The sequence below is a fragment of the Pelodiscus sinensis genome, chromosome 18, assembly GCF_049634645.1.
Source record: "Pelodiscus sinensis isolate JC-2024 chromosome 18, ASM4963464v1, whole genome shotgun sequence".
In the NCBI taxonomy this organism is placed as follows: Eukaryota; Metazoa; Chordata; order Testudines; family Trionychidae; genus Pelodiscus; species Pelodiscus sinensis.
Window position 1 is genome coordinate 12,317,786 of NC_134728.1, and position 16,477 is coordinate 12,334,262.

General features: G+C 42.4%; 1 pseudogene; it reads left to right on the forward strand.

Annotated features, from left to right (window-relative positions):
* The first annotated feature begins 854 nt into the window (after positions 1-854).
* Positions 855-15,814, forward strand: LOC142818885 (aurora kinase B-like; annotated as a pseudogene).
* Positions 15,815-16,477: the final 663 nt, after the last annotated feature.

Consider the following 16,477-nt stretch of genomic DNA (forward strand, 5'->3'; position numbering starts at 1 on the left):
GGGCCATCCCTCTTTCATTCCAGCTCCAATTCAGGGTACAGCTAGACTGCAGGGGTTGGTTTGCTTTTCCACTTTTTTTTTTCAGAAGAGCAAACATGTTCTTTTGGAAGCCCCTTTATTCCTCGTTCTACGAAAAAGAAGAGGGATTCCAAAAGGGTTTTTTTTTCTGACATTTGGCCCAGTCTAGATGGGAAGTGGAGCACCCACAAGGACAGAATTCGAAGAAGTTACTCTCCTTGTGCAATAACAATGGTTCTTCAAAATGTGTGTCGTTGGGGGTGATCCGCTATCCTCCCTACTCCTCTACTTTGGTACCCCTACAGGTGTTTGTCCATGATAGAGAAGGAACAGGGGAGCCATGCCACACAGTCGATAGACACCAATGGTACAATGGAGCCGCCATTTTGAAAGCGCAGCCCGGCAGAGCACTACTAGGAAAAATCTCTGATCACCGGCATGAGGATGCACCAGCATCTGAAGTGGAGCACCCACAAGGACACACATCTCGAAGAATCATCATCACTGCACACAGTGAGTAGTAACTTCTTCATTAGGGTCTAATCACATAAATTGGGATCTAGGAGGAAACAAACAAATATTATATCAAACAAAACTCAGCAACAGTGACACCAACAAAGCTTGAAGCTTAGGCCCAAAATACCTTGACAAAAGAATCAACAAAATCCCCAATATACATATCCTACTGCTATTCAGACACCTATGGATAAGTCAGATAGCAGTGCACAGTGGAACCAGGACCTCCTATCCTGAATGCATGGTAGCCATTGGGGAGGAACACTGGGCCTCAGTTGTGAGATGATAAGTGTTACAGGATCTGGAACTGTGATGGATGGATGGTCAGGAACTTCAGCTATCAGGTAAGTGATGGTATTGGTGACTGATGGCACAAGGCTCTTCAGTCCTCAATCCAGTAGACTGCGCAAAGCCCCAACTGCACATGGCTGCCTCCTGAACAGACAGTCTTGTGGTAATGTCACCAAGTTCTTTACATAATAGAAAGCATGGCCAGGGAATTCTGAGGTGATGTCAGTTACAAGTCAGTTCAACTGGTTTGAACCAGCTTTTCACACCATGCCTCTCATGCTCGAATTTCCTGCCTTTTTAAGAATAAAATGGAGTCCTGTAATAAATGCCATTTTAATTACTTGACTCCATATTGTACAAGCATCATACTCAGTAGCCATGGGGGGGGGGGGGAGGCAAACAACACAAATGCACATAGGCACCGTCTGATTTGCACTGTGTAAATAAACTGCATTGGTGACTGCTGAGCCAGAAAGTCTCTGAGTGATTTTTGGAGTGGAGCAGAAGCAGGACCAGGTGGGGGCTGTGCTACACCTTATTACAGACAAAAAATAGGTTTTCACTACAGGTTGGAGCTCTCTAAACTGGGACTCTCTGGCTTGGCAACATCTGTGGTCCTGCCAGCCGACCGCTGTTGCTGTACCAGAAAGTCCTGCTGCAGGGTTAGGAGCTCTGCAGGGGGGCCAGCAGTCTCAAGCCCTGACATGGGAGTGCAGCTGAGCCTGCAACAGGCCATCTGGAGTGCCAGCAGGTGCCAGTGGAGCAACAGTGTGCCTTGGCAGGACTTAAGCCAACCTTCCTAGTCTAGTGTAGACCAGGCCTAAGAAGAGACTCATTCTGTCACTCACACATGCTCTATCAATTGTCCCATTATACCTTGCTCTCTGAATAGTCCCATTTAAATGATGAAGTTATTACTTAGCATAAGTCAGGATGGCAGAATCTGTCCCAGAACAATTGAGGATAAGACTCTCTTGTTTTGGAGTGTTTTTGGGTTTTTTTTGTTGGGGGGGGGGATTATGATCTATATTTAAAACCCAAACTCTGAGAAATGAAAACATTCAGATATATACTTTTGGATCTCTAACCTTGGCCATTTAGAGAGTGCACTATAACAATAGCCTGTAATATTCTTTCCTTTTTAAAAAAATATTTGATTTATTTTTGCACAAATCAAGTCACTTCCTATTGCATGTGGTATTTATAACTGTGTAAGGAAATGCTGAGTATAGCATATGTCAACAGTCTTTGGGAGACCTTTTTGTGGCCACAGCTGGATTTTTGTACGTATTAGTGTGTTTTATTATCCTTATAAATCACTTCTGTCTCACTCCAGAAATATATAGGAATGACAGGCCAGAACAGACAATGGAAACTAATTATGTTCTTGAATAGGTACTATGTAACAAGAGGAAACTGCCAGAGAAGGTAATGGAAGAAGCTGTTTTATAATCTATTCGTTATAAAACAACTCCCCGCCAGCAGGGTTACAAAACAAATTGGCTAACGCCAAAAAATTGTTGTGTGTAGAGTCTGGGATGAACATGAATAAATCAGTATAAATAATGTTTATACATGTTATCCCCTCTTTAAAGGCATCATTCTAGTTCTATCAATGGGATTCACAGCATCTCTGTGCCCTCTAGTGGCTGATAGTCAAATAGATCTGTTTTCAAATACCGTAAAAATTAAACGAAGTCCTACATAACAACTTATTTAACATGTTGTTATGTAGGACAGTGAATAAGCTTAGATTTGCAGGTAATATTGATCTCATAACATTGACCAAAGAGGTTTTATAGAAAACAACTTACAAGATAGGCTGCAAAGCAGAAAATTCAGACTGAAGACACAAAAAACTGTGGCAATCAGAAGACAAGAGGAAGAGGCATAGAGTGCATCTACACAGCAGGGCTTAAGTTGAAATAAGCTACACAAATTAAGCTATGTCAATAGCGTATTTTATTTCGAAATAGGGAGTGTCTACACTGCACTTATTTCGAAATAGAGCACTCTTTCTCCAACTTCCCTTACTCCTCGTACAATGAAGGTTACAGGAGCTGGAGTAGGAAGTCCTCCTGCTTGACAGTATTTTGACACTATTTCAAAATAACTGCCTGCTGTGTAGATACGGACTAAGTTATTTTGGAATAGCGCTAGTTATTTTGAAATGGCATTGCAGTGTAGACGTACCCACAGATAAAAATTGGAGACCAAGAACTAGGATAAGAGGAAAAATGTGTGTCCCTTGGAGGTTTAATATCAAAGAATGGGAATTGTGAAGATGATATTAAAAAGAACTTTGGACTGGCTGCTGTTGCATTTGGAAAATTCTGAAAAATGTGAAACTCTAAAGACATTTAGATAAACGTGAAAATCTGTGTATATGAAACAATTTGTGATGGCACTATGCATGTATGGTCTGAATGTTGGGGAATGACTGAGGAAAGCTGATGAATATAAGATTGTGTTATACTAGAGTGCAAGGAACTTGAAACAGAGAATCATAGTACTGAAAGGGACCTTGAGTACTTGACCTTGAGGGTTGAGAGGTCTATTAATCAAGGCAGGACTAAGTTATCTAGACCATCCCTGACAGACAGGGGTGGCAGGTTAGTAGAAATTTTGGTAGTGCCCAGAATGCCCAAATCCTAAGGCTCTGGGAGGGAGTTTGGATGGGGGAGGGGTGTGAAGTTTGGGTGGGGAGAGGGTCTGAGGTGCTGGTTCTGCAACCGGAGGTTGGGTGCAGACTCTGGGCTAGGGCAGGGGATTGGGCTGCAGGAGGGAGTACAGAGGTGCAGGCTCTCGGAGGGAGTTTGGGTGCAGAAACGATGAGAGGGTAGCCTCTAAGAGGGAGTTTGGGTAGGGGAAAGGGTTTGGGGTTCAGACTCTGCAACAGAGTCCTGGAAAGGGATGAGGGTGCACTGTTTACCTTGGACTTTCCTCTCTAGCAGTGGTTCCTAGGTGGGGTGCAGGGGGTGCTCAGAGTGGGGTCAGCACATAGAGAAAGACACACAACACACCCAAGCCACTCTGGACCCGCTGACTGCCAGTGGCAGGGGTGGGGGCCCTAGACCCTTTTAAATTGCACATGGGTTGCAGTTGGGGCTGGAGGACACACTGAGGCAAAAGTGTGCGGGGCACAGGTGGACCCAGGGAGAGCTCCAGCCCCGAACTTTGGTGGAGCTGGGCCCCCAGCCCAGTAATATTCCTGGAGCCCAGGCACCATGGGCTCATATAACTTGCCACTCCTGCTGGCAAGTGTATGTCTAACCCATTTTTTAAAAAAATCTGATGATGAGGTTCCTCAACCTCTCTAGACAATTTATTCCGGTTCTTATGTCCCCTGACAGGGAGTTTTTCCTAATGTACAACCTAAACTGCCTTTACTGCAATTTTCTCAATATAACAACCTTTTATGTACTTGAAAACTATTATCGTGTCCCTTCTTAATCTTCACTTCTTCAGACAAAACAAACCTAGTTTTTTCAATCTTCCCTCATAGGTCAAGTTTTCTAGATCAATAATGTTGTTGGTCTTCTCTGGAATGTATTCTGTTTCTCCACATCTTTCCTGAAATGTGACACTCAGAACTGGACACAGTACCCCAGATGAGACCTAATCAGCACAGAGTAGAATCAGAGGAGTAGCGAGGAGTGGCGGGAGGCAGTTGCCCCTGGGAGCCACACTAGGGGTGCACTGGGATGGGGTGGAACTGGAGCGCACACCACACAGGCCCACACGACGCATAGAGCAGCGAGCTGGGAGCTGGGCCATGTGCTGCCTCCCTGTACACACTGCGAGCCAAGGCAGCCGGGTCAGGCAGCAGAAGCAGCCATGTTAAAGGCAGGATTACCTTACCTGGCCTGTATCTCTGGTGCCTGGTTCTGTGGAAGGGGGATTTGGTTGGAGGGCACTGGGGGTACCTGGTTCTGAGGGAGGGGTGGGAGCATCGGGATGGGGGGATGCGGTGCATGGCTCTGAAAGAAGAGTGGGAGTATTGGGATAGGGGGATGCTGGGAGAGCCTGGCTCTGGGGGAGAGGTGGTTACATTGGAATAGGGGGATTCTGGGGGAGCCTGGCTCTGGGAGAGGGGTGGTTACATTGGGATGGGGGGATGGGGTGCCTGACCTGGCTCTGGGGGAGGGGTGATTACATTGGGAGGGGGGGATGAGGTGCCTGGCTCTGGGGGAAGGGTGGTTGTATTGGGATGGGGTGGCTGGGGTGCCTGGATCTGGGGGAGAGGTGGTACTTATAATTTTTTTAAAAAGGTACTTTATAACAAAAGGAAAACTTAAAAAAACAATAGTCTAGTAGCACTTTAAAGACTAACAAAACATGTAGATGGTATCATGAGCTTTCATGGGCAAAACCCACTTCCACCCATGAAAGCTCATGATACCATCTACATGTTTTGTTAGTCTTTAAAGTTCTACTAGACTATTTGTTGTTTTTTAAGTTTTTCCTGTTACATACTAACTCGGCTAGCCTTCTGAAGCTTATAAAAAAGGTTGCGAAACACTGCTCTGTACCATTCCTTTGGGCCTCCCTGTTTCCTTTCTCCTTTGGCGAGTTGGACAGGTAGGAGTTTTGGTAAAAATATATCAGACATGTGGACACAGTGCCCGCTTTACCTCAGCTGGTGCTGGATAATCAAAGCCTCAATTCTAAAGAAGTTGGCATTACTGAGGTGATAGATCCCCCCCACATTTTGTTGTGGATTTTCCAAAGAAAATGCTGGTATTTTCTATGGGTTACCCACATCTCCCAGTCATCGCAGAGACTTGGGATTAACATGGCTTTTTCAACTAAAAGTCTTATACATGTTCAGGTGTTGTGATTGTGAACACCTGGAGAGGCAGTCTGCTCAAGGCAAAGCTAGCCTTGATATCTATCTTGATATCTATGGCTTCAGTTGAACGGCTTGTGTAAAATTTGGAAGAGCAGCTCAGAGAGACCTCTCTCCTTTCCTTAAGGGTAGAATCTCACGGCAGCCTGAAGGAAAAAGTCCTCATGGCAGAGAGAAAGCCATGCTTGCAGTGTATCCTCAGATAGGCTACTTATTGCTTCAAGTGCCTTCAAGAAAGTGAGGGTGATTCTCATGTTGTGTGTTAGTTTTATTTAAAAGATTTTCTATATCTTATTTTAACAGGTAAGTTAATCTCTTACATTCATAACTCTCATGTAGTTTATTGCCGTGCGATAGTATGAAAAATAATTAGGTTAACTAGGTAAGTAACTAGGCAGTTAGGAAGCATTACAGATTGTTTACAGTAAATTTAATATGTTCAAAATCTTTTTTACCTTTTATTCATTAAAGTAACAAGTTACTCATTTGCTATAACAGTGGTTTTAAATGTTTGATTGAAATATAGTGATGAAATTCATATTTAGGTTGTATAACATTTATTTTTCTTGTGTTTTATAAAACTTACATATTTTACTAATTTGACATTTTTATGTAAAAGACATGAACCTAATGAGAACAGGATATGAACAAATTAGAGAGAAATTTTTTTAACAGAATGTAAACCACAAAATCTTTATAATTTATTTGTCTGTAGTTAATAAAATAAGTAATTCATTAAACAATAAATATCCTAAGAGGTGGATTATTAATTATCTCTTGTTTTACTATTCTTTCTTCCGTAATATATATAGCTAAGGTATTTGTTAGTAACTAGTGGGTGCCACACATCCGAACAAGCACACATGACCTCAATATTGCAGCACAAGACAAAACTCACTCACTCTGCTCACGGATGGGAGGGAACACTGCCTGTGTATAATCTTTGTTCAGCCCTCCTATGCATATCCATTATGAAGCTGCCATCAGTGACGTGATCACATTCTGTGTTTCTCCCTGGGGCTCCAGCCTCCTTCAGTGCACAAGATGGATACAAGCATGAAGCAGCAGCAACACTACGTCCAGCATTTCCTAACTTTTGAATTCTTTACATTGAAACCTACATCGCATTCTTTTAGCATAGTTTTTAATGAAATGTATCTCTATCTAGAAATCCAGCATTTGTAGCAACACAAATGGAAGGAATCTCTGAGCTGATCAATACCAGTTTATTATGTCTGCTATATAAATCTTGAACTTTCCAATCTCTTTCTAGCATCTCTTCCATTTGGGAATAGAAAATAACAAAACCCACTGTTGAATGCTGGAACCCTAGTGTCAGCTGCCTAATGACAGGTGAAGACAGAGGAGAAATCTTCAGGAAACCTTTCCCAGTCTCAAATGAAAAATACAATTCTGCAGTGAGACAGGCTGTTTGTTTGCCATCCCACAGTAGAGAGCAAAGCTTTTATGAATTATACAAATAACCTTGTAGTTGACTGTGTTCCTCTGAGTAAATACGGCCCATGAACCAGTGCATTGTTTCAGAAAAAAAATACTGTGCTATGAGTTGAATAAGATGTAGCCTGTTTGACTAGACTGGTGAGCCTTCCTCCAACCTCCACAAAATGTTTTGGCTTGGAATTCAGGAACCCTCAACACAGAATGCAAATACAAAGAACACAAGTGCTCAGGGGGGTTGAAGGAGTAAAGTATTGTCTATGCAAAATTACAGCTCACTTGAAGAGTGGGGAAGATCCCTTGGAACTGTAAAGATTTTCACTTGGTATTAGCATTGCTGCTCATAAAAGCGATATGCAATCAGGAGCAGGGACCCAAATATAGACTCTCTTATTAAAGTTACTTGAATGTTCTCACATGTTAGAAGCTCATATTTGATAGGAAAGATTTAGCTTCCAACAGTCTGCAAACATTAGGCACAAGCCTGGAACAAGATCTGGATTTTTTTTCTCACTCTGCAATTGACTTACCGGGTGACCCTGGGCAAGTCACTGCATCCCTCTGTGCCTCAGTTTCACAATTTAGAAATCAGGTTCTGACAGTATGGTATAGCTGGAGTGGTGAGTATGACTTTAAGGTCTCAGATGAGTCAGATGACCTTGACTTGCTTCATAAAGGGAGCTTTTGGAACTAATTTGTGTTTCTTCTGCTAGCTGATAAGGATGGGAGTAAAAGAGATATGGAGGAGGTGCTGCTACAGGTTAGAACTGAGATCCAGACATAGTGCCACTTGGTCTATAGCTTTATTGTAATGCCCTGGGTCAATGGAATGCTTCCAATCTGGTCTGTTTATTATACTTTAACTGATTTTGTTAGAGCATTGTCAAGGCTTCTGCAACAAACCCCTCTAACTGTGGGCACCTTTGTTTTAATATAAGTATACCTGCTGTTGTATTAGAAATACAACTTAGTACATACATTAATGAATCCTAAAATACTCATTCAAATTATTTTAATATCGTTGGGCAATCTCTTACAAAATACTCTTTCTTAATAACTTGTCTACCTAAAATTACAGCAGTACAGCTTAGTTTCTGGCCAAACATTAGACTGTTTATTTGATACCTATAAGCAGCTTGTTAGAACAGGTTTATGGGTGACTATTTGTGCCTATTTTCTTGTTTAAAGCCTCAACTCTTGGGAGATGTCTGAATCAATGCAATTTGGTCTAACTATCTTACCAGGTGTAAGTGATTAGTAAAGTCCATGATCATAATGACTAATGGCGGAACATATCAGTTTACAAATGATAGCCTAAGCTTTCAAAAGTAACTAGTGATTATAGGTACCCAGCTTGGGACACTTTAAAAGGGACTGATTTTCAGAAAAAAAAAACAGCAAGCAAATGGTCTGGTAGCACTTTATAGACTAACAAAACATGTAGATGGTATCATGAGCTTTCGTGGGCACAGCCCACTTCTTCAGATGACCAGAGTTATGATTAGAGGATAAGGAAACTCGAAATAAATAGGAGAAAGGAATCGGGGGAGGGGAGAGAAAGAAAGATATTCTGTTGCTGACTCCCCTACCTCTATGCATAAAGTATCAGGAGAAAGGGTGCTAAACCTGAGTAGATAAAGATCAAAGCCAGTGGATGGATAAGGCAGGAAGGATACAATTCAGAAAGCACCTTGATTGATAAAGGTTCCATCACCCCATATCTTGATTAAGTCCATAATTAATTGAATTGAATTTCTATATGTATTGTGATTCCAAGCTTTCCCTGTGGATTTGGCTTGAGGAACTGGCCTGTGACAAGACCGCCACCTTCAGATCTGTGAGATTTAGGTTAGGTAAACAGAAATGTTCTGCCACTGGTTTCTGAGTATTTTCTTTATGTATATCCAATTTGTGTCCATTGATTCTTTCATGTAGAGAGCATCCAGTTTGACCATTATATATAGTAGAGGGGCACTGTTGGTATTTGATGGCGTAGATCAAATTACTAGATGAGCAGTCAAATGACCCTTTGATTTTGTGGCTAGTGTTGTTTGCTCCAGTGATGATTTTGTCAGTGATTTTCAGAGGGAGAGTACTGAAAAGTTGGGGCTGTTCTAAAACTAAGTAGCTCTTGAAAAAAGCATGGAGGCCAAAGAATTCAAGTTTCATTCCCTTGCCCCCTTTTATCCATGCTAATGGGAAACCTCTTAAAAGTGATATCTTAGAGTGGGGGTTGGGCTGTGACAAGCATTTAAGACAGCCAGGTGAAGGGAGCAGTGAGCAGAGGGCACATCAAGGCATGGGAGAAGCTGTGATAACTATTGACTAAAATCAGTTTAACAAAGGAAAGTTCTTAATTTCAGCCTCTGAAGTACAAACTTCAGGCTGCCTTGGATTTGCTCAAACTGATTCCAGCTCTTCTTGTGCCAGTGTAATTCTTGCAATGTGGGTGTGTTATCCCTCAGCTAGCTGAGCCTCTATTGGCCCAAGTATCTATCTGTACCATAATATTTCCTGCTATGATACTGTGGTTCTTCCTCCCCAGTATCCTTCTCTTTTAAGCACATAATACACCATGGAAAGCAGAGACTGTAGCTCCATACCACATCAGAGATGGCAAAATGGTAAGTCATTGTGGCATATAGGCTGGGAGGAAGGACATTCACTGGGTTTAGTTTAGCATTTGTGTTAAGATCCAGCCCTTTGTTTGCTTGCAGTTGTGCACATTGTACTTGTTTTCTTGTGCAACATTAAAGAAATAGCTACCATTTTTATTGAACTACAAATTGACTGCATTATCATGACAGCCTAAGACGTTATCCACCTTATGCTCTTCCCTAAACTAGAATTTTGAGTGAGTTTATCATTGGTGATAAAATGCCTGTCTAAAAGCACTGGAGACTGAAGTTCTCTATTGAGGAACAAATAAGAATCAGTATGTCTTAATGCTGATATGCCTTTGATAGCTGTGAATTATGATGATGGCTTCCGAGAGACTGGGCAATTGTCCATTTGATACTGAGACTGCTGGCCACTGCACAATCATCCGATATTAACTTTGACCTGGGTTTTCAGAATAGATCAATATTCACAAAATTGAAAGCAGATAAACCAGTACTCTTGAGCAGTACCATGTATATTTCTTTATGTATGGTATAGCCTATCTTTTAATTTGTATTGTGACAGAGGCTCCCAGCTCTTTCCATTATCCAAGGCCTATTGGTTCAAGGGGCCATACAGACATAGAACAAAAGATAGTCCCTACCCCCAAAGAACTGGTAATTTAATCTCCAGTTGTTCTTGTCTCTTGCATTTTCACTGTTACTGTTGTCTCCACAGCCAATGACCATAAGCAGCCCAGATGTGCACCAAAAGAACATAAGAAAACAACTGAATAGTTCCAGCATTTCAGTGTTTTCCTGCAAGGGGCCATCTTCTCTGACAATCAAGAATATTATAAGCAAAACCAAAGCAGGATCGGAGTCTAAGGGTATGTTACTCACTCAAACCATAGATGTGCCCACAGATTATGTGGAGATGGGAATTTTCCAGTGCTCAGAGATCCTGAAGGAGTTCCCAAAGAAATGTCTTCAGTTCAACTATAACTTCAAAAAATAGTGGAATTGAAATTGGGCAAGAAGTAATCTAGCAATTATGTGGCCAGTGACTTCTTTGGTGGAGTGAGGGGAAAATGGGATCCTCTGGTCTTGACTGGTGCTTTCCATTAAAAATCTGTCTGAGACTTGGCTAGCTCTGAAAGCTTCAATAATAGGCACTAATCCTATATATTGATGAGTGTTAAGGAGCTTGAGCACCAAGAAGCTTGTGAAATGCTTTTGTTGCTTTAAAAAAAATGTAAGACACATGACCACAGCATCACTGAAATGTGGGTGCATTTTCACCTGCTCACAAGTAACCCAGCTGAGCTCCAACAAACTGGGCAGAGAGGTTGCTCCACCCTGTCAATAGCTCAGTTTCAATGAGTTCCAGAGCAAAGCAGTGTTGCCTCCCAGTTCATGGTGTCTTATTTTATAAAGAAATGCAGAAACAGTAAAAATGTCAGTAATACATAAAGGGCAGATTGGCTCCTTTTCATTACTCAGTTACCCGTTCCATATTACGCTATATTTTTAAAAAGGCACTTTATTGCCACCACAATTAATGGGTTACCCAATGTCTCGTATTAGTACTCCTTTTCATTACTCACTTACCCATTCTATATTACGCTATATTTTTAAAAAGGCACTTTATTGCCACCACAATTAATGGGTTACCCAATGTCTCGTATTAGTACTATGTCCAAACGTTCCTAGGGCTGACTGTTTCCACTGTAGAATTCATATTCATTCACACAAAAGCTCTCCAAGCCACTCTATAAGCTACAGAGTAAAAATAAATATAGTCTATTCTACAGCTGACACATTTGTTTTACAGATGAGGAAGATGGTTCAAAACTGGACACCAAACATGCCTCTGTTCTTCAGCAACCAAAGTAACTATTTTGAAAATCTCATTATGCTACTTCTGGATCATCAATATTGTTTGCTGTAGAAATCTCCTCGTAGATACTATGTACCGTCTAGCTTTTTCTGTGTAAGAGCTGTCTTGCAGATAAGATTCTTGAGTTGGTCTGCACAAGAAGCCAGTTTTTAAAATAGCTCCCCTCGTTAACTGGCTCCTGCCTGCCATCCCACACTGCTGGCTCTGATAGAAGCGGCAGCACAGGGTGTCAGGGGGCTCCCTGGAAGAGGGATCAGAGTGAACTAGCTGCTGACCCCACCTCCAGGGACTATCGAATAATCGTGTAACTGCTAAAATATCATGCAGTTACATGACCTATTCAATTACACACTATCTAACATCTCTATTTAAGAGACAGATACTTAAAGGGCCTTTCCCCTAACATATTTAGAACTCTCTATATTTTACATCTTAGGGTATGTCTACATTAGCCACCCTAGTTCAAACTAGGGTGGCTAATGTAGGCATTCGAACTTGCAAATGAAGCCCGGGATTTAAATATCCCAGGCGTCATTTGCATGTTCCAGGGAGGGCGCCATTTTTAAATCCCCTTAGTTCGAACTGACTGCCCGCAGCTACACGCGACATTCAGAAATTAATCCGAACTAAGTCCTTAGTTCGGATTAACTTTTACTCCTCCTCCAAATTTGAAATAGCTATTTCAAAACAAGTGCTGTGTAGACACTCATATCAAAATAGGAGGCCTCCAGCATTCCCAGGGTGCCCTGGTGGCCACTCCAGCCTCAAACAAGAACACTCCTCTCCCTTCCTCTCCCCAGAGCCCTTAAAGGGGTTGACTCTGGCCACAGTGCCTGTGCCAGCTCCGAGCCTGCTAGCCCAGAGCCAGCAGTCACTGCCCCTGACCTAGTGGCCCCCAAACATAAGCCAGCAAGCCACTGGCAGCCAGCCCTCCACTGCTCCCCAGGAGCTGTCTGCCAGCTCCCAGGAGCCTGCCAGGGCCTGGAGAAGGCGGGTGCCTTCTGGTCTAGGGTGGAGATCATGGACCTTATTGAGGTTTGGAGGGGATGCCCCCAACATCCATGATCTCTGCACTAGACGGAGGAACATGGCCGTCTATGGCAGGATAGCTGCCAGCATGGCCACCAAAGGCCACATGTGAACCCAGGAGCAGGTTTGCATGAAAATCAACTTGGCCCGGCGAGACCCCCAACCCTGAGCCCTGAGCTTCCCTTCCCTCTTCTTCCCCTTGCTTCCCCCTTCCAGCTCCCTCCTCCCAAGTTCCTCTTCCCCTCTCCCACCCTCTCTTCTCCCCTCTCCCGCTTCCTTTCCCCAGTCTCACCAGAGTTTCATTCTCCCCCCACACCAGTTTTGTTAAATAAAGAGAGTTTGTGTTCATGAAAATACATGTATTTTATTTGACATCAGGAAGGGGGGTTAGGGAGAGGTAAGTGGAAGGATGTGAGAGAGGAATGAGGCACAAGCCCCCAGTGGGGCAGGCCAGGGAGGCTCTTAGTGCTCCTCAGGGTGGAAGCTCTCCCACAGGGCCTCCTGGATACTGACAGCCCCCCAATGGACCTCCCGGATGGCAGCCTGCAGAAAGTGCAGCCCTAGGCCCCTCATACCCCCACATCCCCAGACTCCTGCCATAAGATTGACAGAAGACAGTCTGAATGCGTGCATGAAGCTGAATTTGACCAATTATGATGTAAACTTCAAAGAAATGTGTGAAAAGATGCAGCAGCAGATGTCCCATTAAACAAAGTCTGAGTACAATGTTTCATTTATGTTATTAATCATTGTCAGTTATATTAAGTTTCACTGTCAGTTATTAATCATTGTCAGTTATATTAAGTTGTAGATTTTCAGCTGTGCAAATAGGCATTTTTATACAGTTCTTTGTTGACCACTTGTTCTGGATTTTGATGTAGTTTGGCTCTTTGGTTTGAAAAGGTTGCTGACCCCTGATCTAGACTATCCCTGACTGGTGTTTGTCTAACCTGCTCTTAAAAATCTCAAATGATGACGGAAATTCCACAATATCTCTAGGCAATTTATTCCAGTGTGGAACAACCCTGACCGGAAGTTTTTCATAATGTCCAAGGCTGCTTTCTAATCCTCAGATGTTCAGGTCATCCATCCCTGATTTTATATAATAACTACCGTTAGCTTTCTAAGCAACTCTAATAAGCAACATCAAAACAAACACTGTAAATAACAAACCAAATCACTCACTGTTTAGGCATAATAAGGTTTGTATTTAATTTACTAACTGGCTAACCCATATTTCCTGTACTAAACCACTACATAAACTGTATTTGTATAATTCTTTTAGGTGTGGCACATTCTGCAGTATGTAGAATAAATATCTGATGCTCTGATATACTGCCATGCTCAGAAAGTGATCCACCAAGATATCAAGCCTAAAAACCTCCTGCTAGGACTAAAAGGGGAACTGAAGTTAGCAGACTTTGGCTGGTCCGTGCATGCTCCATCACTCAGGTAATTCTGAATCCTATTTTCAGTTGCAAGACCACTGCTATATGGACTCAGTCTTTGACTGTCCTGTATTTCCAGCTCCTCCACTTGACAACACTTTGGTAAAATCAGTTTAATATCCTAATACTCTCATCTGATTCACTGATGACACATAATTGTCTCCAAAGAAATGAATAGTGAACAATCATTGGATTGTGACACCATGGATGGTGAGCAAGGAGGAGCAGGATTGCTTCAAGACTGTGTGGTCCCTTGAATGCTGAAATGAATCTTCAAGGCCTTCACAAAAGCATGAAAAGTATACTCATTGCACCGTGCTTTGCTTCTACTTGTAATCCCTGAGACAGCCTGAGGAGGATTAACAGCTGACACATACATCTCTATACCTTGACTTACGCTTTGAAAGGGAAAAAGCAAAACAGTGCTCTTCTTAGCTATTAGAAACTTTAAAAACAATTATTGCTACATAGATTATAATCTCAAATATTACTGTCACGGAGGCATATAAGTGCCTCTTGTCTTTCATGAGATACTCAGAGAATGTTTTTGACTGAGCAGGTAGCTTCTGGTCTACCTAATCTAGATTTCTGGGGACTAGGCATTACTTCTGCAGCCAATCAGGCAAAAGGAGCAATTGCCCTTGGGCTTGGTGATGTAAAAGGACTGGAGCTCTGGGCCACTGACACTACCATAGCAGCAACAGTGGCCATTGCCCCAAGCCCTATAAATCCCCTCTGAAGCCCCATATAGTGCGATCCAGGTAGCACTTAGGGCTTTCTGAGGAAGGTGAAGCATGGTCTGGGCAATGCTGAAAGATGGCTGCCCCTGGTCCCGACAATTCTGGGACACGCACCCAGCCCAGGGCCTGGTGAAGCCTATCATCAGCCCTGAGCCAATCAAAACTACTCCTTTAGACTGAAACTTAAGAAATTGTATGCACCGAGTCACACAGGTTGCATATACAATTTTGCAAGTTTGGGCCTTAATTGGTCAGATTAATTGCTAGGTAATAAAAGCACTTGCTAGGATTGAGACAAGGTAGTTAATTTACTTTCCCCACAACTAAAGCACATAGCTGACTTCCTGCCTAGGCAAGGTTTTCAAAACAGTTCAGATTCTAGCGGGTCCAAATCTAGGACCCTGAAGTTCTAATAAATTGGGTGTGGAAGTGTAGCAGTAAATCAGTTATTGATGAATGTATTACCCCTTATTTAAATGCAACAAGATGATTTATTTTTAAATAGGAGAACAACCTTGTGTGGCACAACAGATTACCTTGCCCCAGAAATGATTGATGGGAAAGCCTATGATGAAAATGTTGATGTTTGGTGCATTGGTGTTCTATGGTTTGAGTGTCTTGTGGGTTATGCACCGATTAGAGTCACCACCCACCATGAAACATACAAAAAAATTGCAGAGGTAAGCTTTCCTAAATTCTAAAGAGGTTACTTGGTTTTTAAAGCAAAGAGCCTTCTCTGAGGCTTACAAAATATTTAGGCACAGAAGGGTTTTGGTTTTTTTCCAATAAGTGAAGGTTGATTTCATGGTATGCACAAATCAATACAATAATAGCTTCATTGATGATAGGCAAAGTAAGAAAAATTCTCCCTGAGAACTTTTCTTTGTTTTAAAAGATATTTATTTCATATATTTTGATGGATGTTGGCAATTTGTTTTTAATGTTTATAAATCTTAAACTTTTTGAACCTGTCTGTCACTATCCTTCATAATTTTATGCAACTGTGAACATTTAAAATGATAAAAATGGAAAAAAGCTTTAAAAAGCTTGATTATTTATCATTAAATTGTGTTTTAAAAACCTACAAATAACCTAATCCTATAAAGTATTGAGTAGGAACCCGCAACGTTGAGCACCACTGATAGCCAAGCCATAAAAATCCCTTAGGGTATGTCTACACTACAGCACTAATTCGAACTAACTTAATTCGAATTAGTTAATTCAAACTAAGCTAATTCAAACTAGTGCATCTAGGCCTAAAAACTAGTTCGAATTAGCATTTTGCTAATTCGAACAAGCATGTCCACATTGAGTAGACCCTGAACCAAGGTTAAGGATGGCCGGAAGCAGTGCCAGCAGGGCATCAGATTAGGACTTAGAGTGTGGAGCTGCTGTCTCAGGCTAGCCGAAGGCTGTGCTTAAAGGGACCCGACCCCCACCCCGGACAGACAGTTCTTAGGGGTTCCCCGCTTGCAAAGCAGTCCTGGCTTGGAGTGCCCTGAGTGCCCACACTCGGCACGTCATAGCACTTGGCCATCAGCCTGGCTGCACTTGCTGCAGGCTGCCATCCGGGGGGGGGTCAATCGGGGGGCTGCAGGAGAGCTTAGACCCCGAGAAGCCCGCAGAGC